We start from the raw sequence: 19015 nt of genomic DNA, 5'->3' as shown, positions 1-19015 counted from the left end.
TACAGCAGTAATCAACACCACTTCACCAGAACAAAGCTTTTCTTTGACATCCACCCCGCCTTCTCCCTCCCCCTCCATCCTCCCTGCCGCTAAGCCTGCCTACACGCCTAACGAAGGAGCTGCGGACACTGATGCAGGTGCTGGCACCTGACCAACAGCAACAGAAGCCCACTGCTAGCCCTGACACTAGGCCCCCTGTTTTAGCCTCAACTTCAGTCTCAGCAGCCCACAGCACTCCTACAGCAGTAGCCTGCTGAACCTCTGCAACTATCTTGTAACACTTCTAGGACATCTATAGATACAAATTCACCAGTGAATCCTATTGTGACATAGAAAAAATTAATGAACATGCAATTGAAGAAACAGGAAAAGAATTAGTAGCAATTCCTGTGTTTGTTAACGCAATCGGTGACACTGTTTTTGAACCAGTGGGATGGCCACTAATGTGAGACAGTTACTTAACATGGTCTGAGCATTTTGCCAGTGTTAACACCATTTGATATTAGTACAATTATCGGAGTAATACTAACATCTATGCAGTTGGCTGTTTTCAATACTAAGTGGTGTGGCTTATATCACACAGCAGCAACTGAAAATGCACAAAGACCACGAGGGAATCCTTTATCTAATGTAAGAGACACACAATTATTAGGTCTAGCACCACACGCAGACCCAAATCATCAAGCAACCTGGCACCCAGAAATTCTCAAAGTAAACAACTAGCAAAGCAAGATTTATGACATGTTCCTGATTTGAAACAGCCTACTTTAAAATTCACATTTATTAAACAAAGCTCAGAAGAAACTTTTCTACAGTTCCCAGATAGATTAAAGGATGCAATAGACAAACAAGTTGACAGTGAGGAGGCAAGAGAAACTTTACTCAGGACGCTTGCCATGGAGAATGCAAATGCAGAGTGTAAGAAAATGTTACTCCCCTCAAAGGAACCTATGGTAGTAGAGATGATGGAAGCATGTTAGAAAATAAATTCTACAACAACAGATTTACAGGCTATGGCCGTTAGCATAGCTTCTGTGATGGCTGGCAAATTCACAGCAGCTCTTAAAAGTTCTCCAACGTGTTTTAATTGCAGACAAAAGGGACATTTCAGTCAAAAGTGTAATATCAGACAACAGCCTGATAATTTTCAGCAAAATACCTTTTGTTTTAGGTGCCAGAGGCCGAATCATCTCTCTAATCAGTGTCATTCTAGAGGTGATATTTACAGAAATCGTTTACCATTGCAGATGGGGAACAGGATACAGAGTGTGGGGAGGGGATGCACAATGATACAAAATCCCACCCTCACCCAATCGTTAACTCTTTCCCCCCCGCCACAGAGGGAAGTGCCAGTCTGGATCTTGCCACAGCACAATCAATTGCAATAAGAGATCACAGTGTTCATAAGATGCCACTAAATGCCTGTGGTCCAATAGATAGAAGCCTGAGTGCCTTTCTCATAGGGTGTTCAAGTGCTACCTCGGAAGGACTATTTGTGCTGCCTGGTGTTATTGATTCTGATTTTGTAGGTCGAATACAAGCCTTAGTGTGGACTCCATCCCCTCCTGTCTTTCTTCCATCAGGAAGTGTTATCGCACAGCTTGTGTCTTTTAAAAATCAAGTTAGTAATGTAGGTGGAAAAAAGAGAGGAACAGATGACTTTGGATCTATAGGAAAACCTCAAATATACTGGACTCAGACTTTAACTGCTAAAAGGCCTTTGTTAACTTGCAAACTTCTACTTAAAAGTGCAAAACCTTCTGAGGTTCAGATTTGTGGTATGATTGACACAGGAGCTGATGTGACCATTATTTCAGCAAAGGACTGGCTGAGTTCCCGGCCTTTGATGAAAACTTCAGATGCACTCTCTGGTATTGGAGGAGTAATAGTGGCATAGCAAAGTGCCATGTAGGTCCAAATTGTGACTCCAGAAGGACACATTGCCACCATTTGCCCATATGTCTCCACCACACCTATAAATCTGTGGGGATGAGATGTTCTGTCAAACTGGAATTTTACTATTAGCACCACCTCATATTTTTTACAGGGGTCACTGACTCAACAATCTCTTCTGCTACAGCACCAAAGCTGACTTGTCCCTTACTGAGGAAAAGATCCACACTTTAAAACACCTAGTACAGGAACAACCAGAACAGGGACACATTGTACCCTCAACTAGTCCTTGGAACACCCCAGTTTTTGTAATAATGAAGAATGGAACCTAGGGAATGATACAAGACCTTCAAAAAATGAATTAAGTAATTGAAGATATATAGGACCTTTACAATCCGGAATGCCTTCAACCACCATGATATCCAAGGGTTAGAACATTATAGTCATAGATTTAAAGGATTGCTTTTTCACTATTTTTCTTGATCCAGAGGATAGACACAAATTTGCTCATTCTGTTCTTTCCATCAATCAGTCAGAATTTTTACAGAGATTCCAATGGGAAGTCTTGCCCCAGGGAATGAAAAACAGTCCACATATTTGTCAAGAATTTGTATCTGAATCTATGAAATAAGAAAATTGTTTCCAGATTGTTTCTGTTTGCATTACATGGATGGTATACTTGTTGCATCTTCAGATAAAAATCAGTTACAACAAAAAGCAATACAAACACAAGAAGTTTTACCAAAAAGAGGGCTTAAAATTGCATCAGACAAAATGCAAACAATTCCTCCCTGGAAGTATCTAGGTTGGAAAATTCTATATCAAACTATTGAACCACAGAATATTAAATTGAATATTACTGTAAAAAAATTGAATGATTTGCAGAAATTGCTAGGAACAATACATTGGATACGTCCATATTTAGGCATTACTAATACTGAACTCACTCCACTTTTTGATTTGTTGAAGGGTGACAATTCTTTGTTATCACCCCAACTCCTGAATCTAAACAGACTGTTTCCAAAATTGACAGAGCTTTGACACAAGGAAAAGCTCATAGGTGACATGCAGATCATCCTATTCTGTTACTTGTTTTTTGTTATTCTTTGTCAAGCTTATGGACTCGTAGGCCAGTGGACACCATCCCTGAGCGATCCTTTAATTATCCTAGAATGTTTTTTTTTTTTTGCCAAATCAACCCAAAAATACCATTTACATTAAAATTGAAATGGTATCAGATGTTATCATAAAAAAGCCATAAAAGAATTTTACAAATCTCTGGACAAGAGCCACCCACAAGTTACATGCCCATAACTAAAGATTATTTAAATTGGTATCAAGCAAATAGTTTATCTTTGCAGGTAGCCTTGGAAGGCTATCCAGGAAAAATTGAGATCCATTTTCCAGCACATAAATTACTAAATTTTTGCAAAGACACTGTATTAGTTTCCAATCCATTGTGTCAGTCACCACCAGTGGAAGGCCCAACAGTGTTTACTGATGGCTCTGGAAAATCAGGCAAGGCTGTCATAGTCTGGCAGGAACACAAAGAGTGGAAACAACAAATTTTTTCAATTAAAGGCTCACCACAAATTGTTGAGCTATATGCCATGATTCAAGCTTTTTTGAAATGGGAAAAATCTCCTTTAAATGTACTTACTGATTCACAATATGTTGCTAATGTTATTCCAAGATCAGAGAAATCCTGGCTTAAACACATTGCAAATGAACAATTATTTTTCTTGGGAAATTTGTGGAATTTATTGACATATCAAGAATATCCTTTTTATGTCATGCACGTCAGAAGTCGTACAAACCTTCCAGGATTTATCACAGAAGGAAATGCACTTGCAGGTGCACTTAAATTTCCTGTGCATCTCTCTCCAACACCTCAGATTTTATCTCAAGCTAGATTGTCTCATGACTTCTTTCATCAGAGTGCTAAGGCTCTGAGAAAACAATTTTCCCTCTCATGGACACAGGCAAACAAATTGTTTGTGCCTGCCCAGACTGCCAAACCTTCACCCCCTCCACTCAAACAGGGACCAACCCATATAGGCTACAAGCTCTACAGTTATGGCAAACAGATGTCACATTTCAGAATTTGGTTGATTGAAATATATTCATGTTTCTGTTGATACTTTTTCAGGAGCACTCTGGGCCACAGTGTATACAGAGGAAAAAATCAGGAATGTTTTTAGACATTGGCTTTCAGCATTGTGATGAAGAGGTTATTATTAATATGAAATGTGAATGATGATAGTATCAATTTTATTAATGGTTAAAATTATTAACAACCAATGAATCACTCTTTTATATACATATTCTAGTGCACGATTGTGAAATAAATCCTAAAAGTGGTTTAGTATTTATAATTAGGACTCAATTGGAACATTTACAGAATTACTTTCCATTTACATAACGAAGGGTGCAATTCTGCCACTTGTCCACCAGATGACGACTCGACAGGGCGCTGGTGGAATTGCTTACTATACAGAGAGATATTACAATGTGTATCAGAGGATTGGATGGGAAAGATTATGCTGGTAAACACGGGTGCTTTAAACTGAATGTTAGTGGAAAGCATGTGGAAGATACAATGTCCTTTGTTTGTAGCGAGGTTAGGTTCCTGCAGACTAGAGTCGCCGGGCTGATTCCTAGGCTGGTCCAGGCAGCTACAGTGGGTGGCAATCCTCTCTCCGTGGCAGCAGAGAGCAGATGGAATTTAGGCTAGCTGGTAGGCAGGTTCCCTTTGCAGGACTCAGGCAGTTCCCTCCGGATGACAGGGAGCAGTCCTGCAAGGTTGGCCTGGCCGGGCCGGTAGAGCTGGTCCCGGGATGGGGTCAGCCCTCATAGGGTCGATCCACACGGTGCGGGGGGCTACGGTTCCCAGTAGGCGGGCTCGGAGGTTTCCGATCTGGTGCGACGGCAGATAAGGCTGGTCCCAGCAGGGTTGGCCCTACGGCCACGGGCTTTGGGGACAGAGTGGATGGCCCCGGAGAAGAAGCACAGCTGCACAGAGCGGCGGTTTCCCCTTTACTTGACTCAAAGGAGCGGCGGGACCCTTGTCAGAGTGGTCCCGGCTTTGGAGCACAGGCATGGACAGATCTTTCCCTCAGAGGTCCAGTCTCCTGAAGACACGGCAGATTCTTCCGACCGGTGAGACTGGCAGTACAACACTATAGCTTCTCTGGCTCTCAGCGTTGGTCCCTCTTCTGGAGATACTCTCGGGGCTGATGCTCAGCGCGCCTGCCCGGATGCTGGCTTGTCCTCATCATGCAGAGGCTTGCATATATGAGAGAGAAGACTTAACAGCAATGAGCTTAATGGCAGATGCTATGGCACGAGCTTTGTCCTCTCGAGCAAGGAGAGAGAACAAAGTGAAAGAGGGCAATGTGTTTACAAATTGGGGTAATACTTACAGGTTTCTGGAGGCTAGATTTGGCCAATTGGCACTCTCATAAACAACGAGCTTCATCCTATAGGAAGCATGAAGCTAGAATTACACCCATACTTGGTATTAGCACCTGCACCCCATGCAATGGGTCCCTGCTGCCTGGCTAATGCCTTGGCTTTTGTTCCCCTTCATGAAAGGAGGAGGAACTTGTCCACATGCTGGGAGAAGTTTCAATATCTGTGTATAATTCTGGTCATAATGTGCCTTCACCACAAGCATTTGCTGTATTAAGAATTCCTCACACTATTCAATCTGACAATGGTCCTGGATATATTTCTCAGAAAAATCCACAATTTTAAAGACAATGGTGAATAACACATTTGACTGGCATCCCACATGCCCCTACAGATCAAGCAATTGTGGACAAAACAAAAAGGGGGAATGACTGGGGAAACTCCTCAGAACAGATGCAATAAAGCATTACATGTATTAAACTTTCTTTCTCTTACAGAAGCAGAAATGCTGATAAGTCATTCTTATTTTGCTTCATTGCAGTCCAAAAATCTTATGAGTCTCCAGAAAGCCAAGGTCTACATAAAGTCCCTTCATGATGGTAAATGTGAAGGCCTTTATGATTTAGTAATGTGGGGAAAGGGATATGCTTGTGTTTTAACAGATTCAGGACCCACATGGATCCCAGCACAAAGTGTTTGACCAGCCCTTACCAGACCTTCTGAGGAAGCAACACAAAATTCCTGAGATCAGAGAACGATGAAGCTTCTAATATTTTCTGCAATAGCTACCACAACATTGAGTTATCTGTTAACTGAGTACCACCCTTCTAAATTAATTCCATGGAACAGAAACAATACATGGGTAACCTTAGTTAAGGCCTTAACTCAAATCAGTTTTTGTGCCTCCATGGCACAGCCAGGACAACCATTTCATACATGTCTGGTAGCGATCCCATTAGCAGATCCCTCAGAGATAGTAGAGGAAGTAACTTCACAATTGCCCAAAATAAAATGTAGAAATAATGCGACAATGTGCATTGAAGAAATTAATATGTGGAATAACTACCTGGATAAGGCCAATGTAGAACCACAGGAAATAGAAATCTTAAGTAGTGTAAAAAATGCCAGTATGCACCTACAGAAATAATGGATCCAAAGAATCCTAGAAAAAAATACCTGGACACATACTCCAGCAAATTCTATTTTTAGAAATGATTCCATGTGGTGTAAGCTTACTTTTAGGAAAGGAAAAGGTAAGGGACTGTCAAGTATTGACTGGCCTAGAAAGTTACCCCCAGGAATTTTTCTTATCTGTGGAGATCGAGCTTGGCCTGGCTTACCCTCTAGGATGATAGGAGGATCTTGTCTGTGGAATGCCTTACTCTGTTAATACCTAATATTAGTATGATATTAAAACATACCCTGTTAGCCTCTCACATACATAGGAGAAGCCTCATTATGAATAGTAATTGTGGAGATGACATAGATTTGTGGAATAAAGGAGAAATAATAGCAGCTAGCATCTTTACTCCTGGAGCAGCTGCTGCGAAAGCACTCATGCAGTTAAATAGAATGAGTCGTTAGTTAGCAAAACAAAACAATATCATATCAGAGACATTAAGTGATTTGGCTACTGAACATCAATCTATTAGACATGCTACTTTAAAGAAGAGGGCTGACATAGATTTCTTGTTATGTGTCCAAGGACATGGGTGTGAAGATTTTGATGGAATGTGTTGCATGAATCCTACTGACAAATCTATTTCCATCCATCAGCAAATAAAACCCTAATGGATTGAACAGGGAAGATTCAACAAGACCAGACTTTTTTTGGATTGGAGAAGATCTTTGAGCTTTCCTGGATGGATAAAATCTCTTACCAAAATGGGATTAATGATTTTATTGATTGCTTTTGGTATATTGCTAAAATAGCCAATTAAGATGTGACACCTATGCTTTCAAAGAGACTATATAACTTTGCTGTATAACATTATGTGGTGGGTTAACGCCCTTTTCTAACGCTGAGTGGAGGGCTTGCGGGTACTTTACCCTCCCCTGTGGGGCATTTTCCCCTAGGAAGTTGAGTCTGTTCCACTCCCCCCTCCCTGCCCAGCTAGGGTATAAAAAGCAGGACATCATAGCTGTTGGCCTTTCTTTTGGCTCCTGCCTCTGCTGGATGAGAGCTGCTGCATCTGCCCTCCTGCTCCTCAGCCACGTGGCCGGACCTGATCCTTCTCCCTGCTGCCTCCACACCTCCTCAGAGAAAAGACTGGTTTTGTATTATTTTTCTCTTGTCCCCCTCCCATCCATCCTTGTTCCTTGTCCCTTGTGAACCTTTCCTGTTATTGTTATATATATACATATATATATATAGTTTAAAGAAAATTCTTCACCTTTCTACTTCCAAGCCGACTCCAGATTATTGTTTTGTGGATCTGCTCCTTACCCTTTTTTTCCTTTCCCCCTCTCTGTTTGGGGAGAGGAGGGGAAGTGGGGGAGAGATTCTCAACCTTTCCCCTATCTGGGCTTTTAACTCCCAGCTAAGGCTCAAACCATTACACATTATAAACATCTTCACCTGCTTACATCTTGTCCTGGAAGCTGTGTGCAGGGTGATTTGAACATCTATATGACAACACCTACCTGTATGGTTTCACATGTATTCCATAACTGAATGCAACTCAGGTTCTACTGATAAGAACTTTAATTTCTTTCCAATACTTCAAAGCAGTGCTGTGAATTTGGAAAATACTGGATCCATGCATCTACATCTGTTACTTGCAACTTCTACTATCATGCATCAGAAGATGATCTGTTTAAGAGTAATCTTTATTTGTATTTTGATATGTTCCTTCTCCCAGGCACTTTATCTGTTTTTGAGTCTGGTCCTGGTTTCACGCATTTCCTTCCCCATAAGTTGAAATAGCATATAGAACAGTTTAAATTCAACTCAATATCTGCAAGATTTAGGTCTCTGCAGGAAGAATTTTAATGTAAAACTAAGATCTAGAATGAATAGAATAAAACTAAGGAAAGGCATGCCTTCAAGAGGAAAAAGAAAAGTTGTTTCTTTTTTTCCAGCTGAGTAAAAGAAGATAAGGAATTTTGCTGTATGTAAGATCTCATACATGCATTGATACATCACAGAAGAGACAAAGCTACTAGTCTATATGCTTCTATGCTCCAGCTTGAACACACTGTCCCTTGTCCTATCATTGGGCATCCCTGAGAAAAGCCTGTCTTTGTTCTCCTGACACTTGCCCTTCATATATTTATAAACATTAATAGCATGACAAGGAGGACCAGGGAAGCAGTTCATCCCCTGTAATCAGCACTGATGAGACCACACCTTAAATACTGTGTTCATTTTTAGGCCCTTGGTACAGGAAAGATGTTGAGATGCTGCAGCAGACAACAAAGTTTGTGGAGTCTAGAGAACAAGTCCCATGAGGAGCAGCTGAGGGAACTGGGCTTATTTAGTCTGGAGAAATGGAGGCTGAGAGGAGACCTTACCATTCCTTACAATTCCCTGAAATGAGGTTGCAATGAAGTGTTCTCCCAAGTAACAAGTGACAGGATGAAAGGATTTGGTTTCAAGTTGCAGTAAGAAAGGTTTAGTTTAGACATTAGGAAATATTTTTTTAAGGTAACAGGCTGCCTAGGGAAGTATTTAAAAGACATGTAGATGTGGTGCTTAGGGACATGGTTTAGCAGTGGACTTGGAGTGTTAGGTTAACAATTGGACTCAATGACCTCAATGGTCTTTTACAGCCTAAATGACTCTATGATTCTAGGAAATCTAGATAAAGCATCTCCATCAAAAAAACTGAGACCTGCAAGCAGTTAGAAGGCACAGTTACATCAGCTATTCCCAAAAATGCAAATTTCACAGGATGCATGGTCAGGATTGAAGTCCAAAATTCATATTGACAGGGTATTAAATGAAAAATAACAAATGAAATAGCGCCTATACCAATAAAAGACCATACAGTTCCAGACAAAAATATTTGAGTTTCTGTGTTAAGAATGATTCATGTTAAAACTCCTAAGCAATAACAGAAAGGAGAAAATAAATTGTTTCATAAGGAATTATTTTGGGTCTATTGAAAAAGCAAAAATCAAAGTAAAGCAAGAACAAATCAACCAAAATTTCAAGGACTACGAATGCCATTCACTTGAGATAATTTAAAACACTACTAATTTGTCTGAGAATTCAATTTGTAAATGATTACTCCTATGGGATTTCATTAACCATTGGGTTATTGGTTATTTTGGCGTGATATATATATTTTTAATTTCTTTTAAAAATATTGCCTTGTATTCCAGTATGAAATAAATATTAATATTTTTTGTATTGGTCCTGCACCTAGGATGGTGCAACCCTTGATATCAATACAGGTTAGGGGATGATGAAATTGAGATTAACCTTTCAGAAAAGGGCTTGGTGGTACTGGTGGCAAAGAAACTGGACATGAGCTAACAATATACATGTGCAGCCCAGGAAGCAAACTGCAGTGATTCTGGCACCCTGGGCAGTCTTCTTCAGTTGGTGGTATCCCTGCTCACTGCAGGGCAGTCGGAAAAGATTACTTTTCAGGGTCCCTTCCAATCCAATGCAATCTGTGCATCTGTTTTCTTTTGCTGCGGTATCCTAAATAATTTTAGTGATAATATATCTGAAGTTTAAAAAGAACAATATAAAGAAATAAATGAAAAGCATACATGTGCTTGCAAAGGCAACCATTACTATTTCTCTACAGTCAAAGGTTCTTCTTTAATGACATGAAGAAAGAAATGTAAACCAGAACTTTGTAAAGTTCTTTGATATGAAACTACATGAAAACTAATCATTTGGGGCAGGCATAATATGGCACATCTGTCTCAAAAATAGCAAAACAAAACTAAAGAGAAGGTTAAGATTACGTGACTTCCAAAATATTCCAGTAGGAAAAATGTGATAATTGCACCTACCCCAAAAAATCCTGGTACAATAATTAATTTTTTCTTGCACTGTCAAAAGTCTTGTGAGAGTCATACGAGAGCCACACTAAATATTAATTTTGTCATTCTTAGTAAGCACATTCTTAATTTAATTTTAGGGGGAAAAAATAGTGTCTTTATAACTGATCATTCTTCAGATTTGCTTCCCACAACATAGCAGCACAGTGCTTCTATCTTGTTCTATCTTTTTTTTTTAAATCAGAATGAAGATAACGAAACAAACACACTTGCTATTGAGATATGCTTACTGATACTAGTTACACTACTGCTTGGCAAAGAAATAGATATAATTCTCTGTGACACTTAAGTGGATCATGGTTTATACCTCTGTAAGCTAGACAGATTTTTAAACACTGTCTGATACTTGTTCTGAAATGCTTCATAGTAAATGGGGTAACTTTTCGCAGTGCAAAAAGCACTTATAAAATCTGCCTATGCTTTCTACTAAACTTTAATTATTGTGTACTATGAACTATAAAACTCTTACAGCTTTCCTGTGCTTACTGTTTGAAGAAGTAGTCCTGTAATATTGTGGCAGATATGACACTACATTTGAGAATACTAGCAAGTCTGGCAAGAACACTAGAGCTACAATAAGAGGGATTTTTGATTTGTTGGGGTTTCTTTTGTTGTTTGTTTGTTTGTTTTTCTTTTTTAATTTAGCTAGAGCAGACTTGTGATTTATAGTTGGAGGACACACTATGGTGTAGACATTTACCTGTCACTGCTTATAAGCTGAAGGTGCTCTTAAAACACGTGGAAGAATAATTTAGTTCAGTATCCATTAATTTATATGTTGGGGTATTTCAGTGGAAATTTCTTTTCTACACTGTCTGATTTCAGAGGCTTTAGAAGCAAGAACTAGTTTTGCTCATCTCTATAAATTTTACTACTATTGAATATATATAATTTAGGTAACTGGTACCTAAGTTAAATCTAGAAAAGAATGCAATGAAATTTGACTGATAAAAATGAGTTGCCTATGAACAGTTGTTCTAACTAATTGTTCTAACTAACATTTTGTTAGTAATGTGGTTTTAAGCAATAACATCAGCTTGTTTCTCTGTTAAAGCTCTTTCAACCCTCCCTTTAACCTAGTAAACACAATGAAAATCATACTAATCAGCTTCTGAAGTTTTCTAACAGTAAGCAGTTTTGGTGGGTTTTTGCTGTGTTGGACTTGTCAGAATGATGTTCTTAAAACATTTGCTTGAGGACCTTAATCTCTGTCTCGTATTGCTCCATTGTTATCACTGTGAAAAAGGAAATCATCAGGGAGTACTAGGTTTTCCATATATTTAAATTAAAGTGAAAGTATACAGTTAAGTCAGTTAAAATTGCACTAGCAAAGATTGTTACAATATGTGTTTTTAACAACATGAAGTATACCACATTTAATGTTAGCATATAGAGAGCAGCAATGCTATTTTTTGCTATAATGTAACATCAGTAGATGAGTGGTTCTTTTAATTATCAGAAGAATGAAGGTAACTATGGTACAGCTCAAAGTCATAGTTGCTTCTCTACTGATTATCTAGTATTATGAAAGTCAAAGATCATTAAATTAAGCAATCTGTGTAATTCATATCAGTTGTAGAACCAATGAATTAATTTCAACCATAAGTGACCTCTGCAAAAAAAAAGGAATTTAAGAAATATAATAAGGTGTGCAGATGCATAATGTGTAACTAGCTTAAAATATAAAGTCATTCTTAGAAAAGTTAATTAGATTTCTAGAAATTCTAACATCTTATTAATTGTACATTTAAGGTTAGAATTTACTGCAAAATCTAAAATGCTGCCAAAGTATGTCCCATGATATCTTATAGGACATAAGAAAATGCTATTTGTGAGTATAATAAAGATTTAGAAACAAATCAGTGTGTGTGTCCTGGTGGAACACAGCCTTCTCTCACAAGCAAGGCCCTGCACAAAGATTGGGAGGGAAGGTGACATGAGAAAGACCTAGGTTGAGATAAATGAAATGATTGCAATGTATGATTACCTTAGCCTCTTTCACAAAAAATCACAGCAAAAGCAGAAGTATAACAGAACCCAGCAACAAAACCACTCCCTCACCCCACAAGCTTGCAACCAGTCCAGTGGAAAAGACCAACACGACGAATCTGAACTACAAGCCCCATGATACTTGGTTCCACCCAGCACTTTAGTTTTAAAGCTGGAATGACATTAGCATGCTATATTGAATACTTATCAGCAGATTCAGTAGATTCAGTTGGCTAAATCTGTAAGAGTGTGTTCAATACCTTAGTATATTAGCTTGATAACCAGATTGCATGAAATTCTACTTTCTGGTTTTGTTTGGTTTATAGCTGTAAAACTATACGTGTGTGTATGTGTATATATATATGTATATACACTTACTATATTTCCAATATATGAGGGGGGATGACACAATAAAAATTAGTATAATATGAAGATCTATTTGATAAAAGTTCTGAAATAGTACTTCATTGTTAAAAAAAAAAAAAGAGTATAAAAGATCAATATATTTTATGTTTCTAGTAAGATAAACACAGAGGAAGGAGGAGGTTTTTGATTTACACTATGTCTGTTTATCAACATGTGACACACTATTCATAAAAATCTGTGGTAGTACAAGGCTCACAGTTCTTCCCACCCTTTTTAGCACTTTTCCAACATATTATGCATATTTTTCATCATAAGGCAGCAAAACATTTTTACTATTTCCCTCCATTCATTCAGTGATTGCATATGACCATGTTATTGTTTTTTTGTTTGCCTGCTTTCCCTTTCACTGAGACAAAATACATGCTGATTAAGCACAGCTCTCAGCGCAAGGTCCCACAGGGAGACAAGTGCCAAGATATAGTCTATTATGCCTACCCTGACAGAGAAGAAGTCATTGTTTATAGTAAAATTATCCCTTTGTGAAAAGACTAACGATCTTTACAATAACTAACTAGTGCTGGTTGGAACCAGGTCTAGCATAGAACAGGCCCAGCCTCTATGGAGACCACCCCTGAAGCCTGTTGTTGTCTAAAAACCTTGACTTCTGCAACTGAGAGACAATAAAGACAGATTATCCAGGTTTCTTTTCTTGTTCATCATGTTGGAAAACCAAAACTCTTTATTCTCTTCAGAAAATTTCCTGCTGATTATTGTTTGACATGGTCTCCTATTAACATGGTAAGAGCTATTGGAACGTCATCTTCATCAACTGCAATGAGGGAGTTCAGAGCCTTGCTGAAAATGTGCCTTTAGAAGAAGCAGATTTGCATTGGAAGAGCAAATGTGAGATTGGTGAGGACACAAACAGAATTAGTAATGGGTTAAGAGTTTTAACCTTTGGGAAACAAGATTCTAAGTGAATGATCTCAAGTTAAGATTGGTGCTGAAGTAGACAGATTTTGTCTGAAATATTTTGTTACTTAATAGTCCCTTTCTTCCCATAGTAGGAAAGTACAGAGAGAAAAATTAAACTGATTATTAGCTTCCTTGATAGGTATTTAATTCCAGAAACACTCTTGCTAAGTGAATACTGGCATTGCAACCTCTGCCTAATAAAACATTGTTTAGTTTACGTTAGCAAAATTGAAACATTATGCTGATATTCACATTTTTTAAATAGTTGTTTGTCGTGTTTTTTAATGATAAACCTATCAAAGATGACTATGTCTCTAAGAATCTAATTCCCAACATGAATAAATTTGATGGCTTAACTATTTATTAAATTGTAGGCTTTTTCTCAATACATAAGGTGAATCTCTTGAGTCTTTGTTTAGAAGGATCTGTGAAGTGTGTAAGTCTAAACGTGCTCTTAACAAGGGTTAAGAGACTCTTATCTGTTTCCCTAGGAACATAGATAGATCAGTCACATAATTTTTCTTATCTTAGAATAGCATAAAGTATTTTAAAGGCAGTTGAGTAGGCATATCAGCTTAATTTCCTACTTGAGATTAAATAAGGAGTATTTTATTTATTCTGCCTTGAACAATGAAAGATTAAAATATCTGACAACATACATTTAAATGTCATAAATGAAAATTTAATATATGTTTATAAATAAATATTAAAACAAAAATCAAAATGAAAAACAAACTCTACTGGTCACAGAAGTTTCTAAATTTCAAATAAACAGAGCTGCTGACATCATCTACAGGCATCATATTTCATTAGCAGAATTTTGTGAAGGATTTATAAGGGTTCATTTGTGTAAAACGGGGCTGTGGAACTGCAGTTTCTGCCACAACATTTCTCTTAGTTAAATGCTTTTGCAGGCCTTTTATATGAAGGAGGTAAAATCTGAACCATATGGCTTTAGTTACTGAGTACTCTCTGTGAGTATACTTAGAAGCTGAGGCAATTTGTGACCTTGCAAAAAGCACTTACCAGCTTGCATGGCTGGACACTGAAACAGACAAGCAAAAAAGTTTTCAGGTGAGAAAACAAGAACAGCTTTAATTATCTTTAGGCCACAGCACATCTGTCAAGTGCCAGTGTATTTGTTGAAGTCATCTGTTCCTTAGAAACGGACTGCAATTTCCAGACATTGGCATGGTGACAGATCTGTCATTTTTTTTCATTGTGGTCCTTTTCCTTTCTTTGTGTAATCAGTCCATTGTGAATGTTATTTTGACATGAAAATGTGACCCTCAATGTGACTTAGAAAGGAATGCAGCATTTTTAAAATCTGTTGAAGAAGTTTGATCTGTAACTTTATTTTTCTCACTTTAAATTTGAACTGAATTTGATTTTAATTGTTTGGGTAAAACATAAGAAAATATAAATATATAAAACTATACAAAACTATACATAAGAAAATATAAATATATAAAACTATACAAAATACTCAGAATGCTTGCATCCCCCAAATCTTAGACATTTCAAACAAATCAAAAGAACCAAAAGCTCATGTTTTAGGTATGTCCCCAAAAGTCTTTTCTTTTCTCACTCAAAAATATTCTGATTTTCAACATCAAGCTTCCCTCTGCAAAGACTTTTTTTTCCTAATTTTTGATTTTAGACTACAAAATGTGTTATATAGAAGTTACTGTCTACATGGAAATGCATTTTAAGATAAATACAGATTGGTGTAGGGTTTCCATCCTGTGAAAGGCAGAAAAAAGCCCACAAAGTCAAATGATGTTTTAGTTACATTTTAGTAAACTCTGAAAATACTGTTGTAGATTTTTGAAAGAGCAAAGGGAGAAAAGGTACTTAAATATGTGGATTTTGATTGTTCCCACTTTATTACAGTGAAAGAAAGATGAGGTTTTATCACACATACCAAAGAGGGATTTTACCACCAGTTTGTCCAGTCATTTGCTTCACACTAGAGATTATATTCAGTGAATACTGCAGAGAAGCCAAAGCAGGATGATGTGTACAAATTTCATGACATGGGACAGGTATCTTTCTTTAAGCAGTATTTTGGAAGCTGAGTAGGAGTCTGGAACTTCCCAGATGACTTAACTGTTTTGCATTCAAACTACGGAACTGAGCCTGAAATGTCTATGGAGAGATAATGTAGGTATAATAATTAAACCTTTGACAACAAACTGAAAATTGGACAAATTTGAATTGTCTTCTTAGTCTGACTTAAATTGTGTGTCTTTTTAGCTAAACAATTAACTTAAAATTAATTCCTAGCCTTTAAATTAGGAGATTGAACATGCTCTTTGTGTTTTCCTAGTTCATTAACACTGAATTGTTTACTGTAATTTCTTAATTGTGCAAGTTAACTGTAAGGCCCTGCTTCTTGTCTAGATTTTGTTGGAAATGCAGTGACATTTAATTGTTGTTGTTGGTTTTTTTTCTTAGCATCTTTATTCATAGGCATACAATATACCACTCATTTCAAGTGTAGACGTTCACTGTAAAGAGATAGTTATAAACTCTTATGACCATCAAAGGAACAAGAAAGTCACATAATTGGTATAAAAAATATAAATAAATATAATAAAAATTGCAAAGCCATATAGTAAAAAAACAAACCAGACCTTTCTAGTTCTAAAAGTAGATGATGAGGTCAGTTACTTTGAACATGTATAGAAACAGTTTAAACTAAAAAAAAAGATGATGTAGAAATAGTTATTTGACCTGAGAGAAACAAGATTGACTAGATTAGCCTTCAAGTTCTAATAGACCATACACTGTCTATGTATGTAGGTATTGCATTGTATTTGGGGCCTGTATGAATTGGATTTGACATTGTCTGGTCTATACCTGTCATGCATTATTATAATATCTGGGTACTATATATTCACTGAATCGCATGACCTTGTGTATTTGCATACAAGCCACTTCTTTCCACCTCACTTTTCTCTCAATCTCCTAAGGAAGCTTTTAATCTAAGGATCATTAGATTACTATTCCTTTCTATGACTGAAAGATAAGCTTTCAAGATTTTCTGTTTGAAGGAGTGACACAGGACACACGATACAACTTGATCAATATGTTAAGAAGTGACAATTTCACATATGGTACTATTTGAAAAAATTAATCTCAAATTTTATGCTTCTATATTTTGTGAAGGAGTAAATTCTTATGAATGTTTTTCAAATGTTTGCGCCAAACTCCTAAAGAAAACAAAACTTTAATTTCTGAACCCGGACTGGTACAAGTTTAGCTGATCAGTGTTACTGAAACCTCTCAATATATTCTCAGAACTTTGGGTGCTAGTGACACTTTAAAAGATAAATTTGATTAATTTAGAAACTTCAGGAAACTCTAAACTGAATTAGTAGTTAAACCAGGAATCTTTGACTTAATATTGTTTCAGATTAAAGTTTCTAATTTTATTAGGCATTTTTATTTCATATAAAAGAAGGATCTAATCTTGTCACCTGTCTTTAAGTAGCTAATGCAGACAGAATTATCCAGGCTATTATAAACATCTGCCTTTAGATAAGCTGCATTTTGTTCAAAATAACCTCTTACATTGTGAAAAGAAATATCAGTTTCCTTCCAGAATACTATCAGTAGGCTAAGTGTAGGCTAAGTTCTAGGCTACGTAAGCTCAAACAACATTAGGTTACTACTACCTTTAGGAAATTGAATGGAGTTCCAAAATTTTCAGGCAATGCATATGTTATAAAACCCAAACAGCTTAATAATCTTCAAACGGGCAATTTTTACAAAATAAAAGAGAAAACAAAAAAAAACATTTTATAATCAAGCATAGTGGACTCGTACAACAAAAGATATTACTCTATTTAAAGAAAAGAGTTCTTTTCCAATATTAAAAAAAAACAACATTCACATATACTAGTACACATACATGCTATGCTATTTACAATGGTAACTTCGAAATGCTTGGTGGTTGCACTATCCAGTCAAAGGCAGGATATATCCTTCATTTTCACAGAGCAGAATTTTTGGTTTTCACTTATGTAGTATTAGCATAGCTAAGCTGAACCTTCAGGGCCTCACTGTTCCCCTTTCACAGTCTTAAAATGTGATGGGTTTTGTTGGGTTTTCTTTCCAAGGTGGAAGTGATATGATTCATTGCAAGTTGTTATATCAGGATAAAATGAATAATATTGTAGAAGTGCTTATTTCAGTCAATTATTGTAAAGACAGCTTAGGATGTCTCAGGCAGAGACATTGAAATCAACTGCTTTTATCAGATGAATCCTTTGAAGTCAACTCTGCTGTTAATTTGCATTGTAATAGGTTACTTAAAGGGAAATAAGTGGCAAAATTAAATGGAGGGATCCATGCTTCATATAGTGACAGAAATGGAAGGGGAAGGGGAAGGGGAAGGGGAAGGGGAAGGGGAAGGGGAAGGGGAAGGGGAAGGGGAAGGGGAAGGGGAAGGGGGAGGGGAAGGGGGAGGGGGAGGGGGAGGGGGAGGGGAAGGGGAAGGGGAAGGGGAAGGGGAAGGGGAAGGGGAAGGGGAAGGGGAAGGGGAAGGGGAAGGGGAAGGGGAAGGGGAAGGGGAAGGGGAAGGGGAAGGGGAAGGGGAAGGGGAAGGGGAAGGCCCACCATGGAAAAGTTAGGTGGGAGAGAAAATGAATGAAATGCAAGAACTATACGCCTTTGAAAATGGTGAAATCTACTCTGTACTGACAAGTCCATTATCTGTATAGTGTTCAATTGTGTTAGGAAAGGGGTGACCTTATTACTCTCTACAACTACCTGAAGGGAGGTTGTAGACAGACGGATGTTGGTCTCTTCTCCCAGGCAAGCAGTACCAGAACAAGAGGACAGTCTCAGGCTGCGCCAGGGGAGGTTCAGGCTGGATGTTAGAAAAAAGTTCTATACAGAAAGAGTGATTGCCCATTGGAATGGGCTGCCTGGGGAGGTGGTGGAGTCGCCATCACTGGAGGTTTTTAGGAGGAGACTTGACGGGGTGCTTGGTGCCGTGGGTTAGTTGCTTGGGCGGTGTTGGATTGGTTGATGGGTTGGACGTGATGATCTTGAAGGTCTCTTCCAACCTGGTTTATTCTATGTATTCTATGTATTCTATGTATGAAAGCCAAAGTGTGATATCAGCCTTTTTAAATAACCATGCATTTCTATTACAAGAGCTCTGAGGGGCTTTCTCTGATCAACTGCAGTTTTTTCCCCCACAACTTCTATAAAAGGTTCCCCAGAAAAACTGGACCCCTCTACAAATCATAACGTACTCTTACATCCTGTCAAATTCATAAATATATTTAAAAACCTTCCATAGGTCCTTCTAAGATGACTAATTTATCTTCTTTTAAGAACCATTTGGAAA

Source organism: Dryobates pubescens, chromosome 7 (assembly GCF_014839835.1).
Source record: "Dryobates pubescens isolate bDryPub1 chromosome 7, bDryPub1.pri, whole genome shotgun sequence".
Lineage (NCBI taxonomy): Eukaryota > Metazoa > Chordata > Aves > Piciformes > Picidae > Dryobates > Dryobates pubescens.
The sequence above is the reverse complement of the archived record's forward strand: the minus strand, read 5'-3'. Positions refer to the sequence as shown.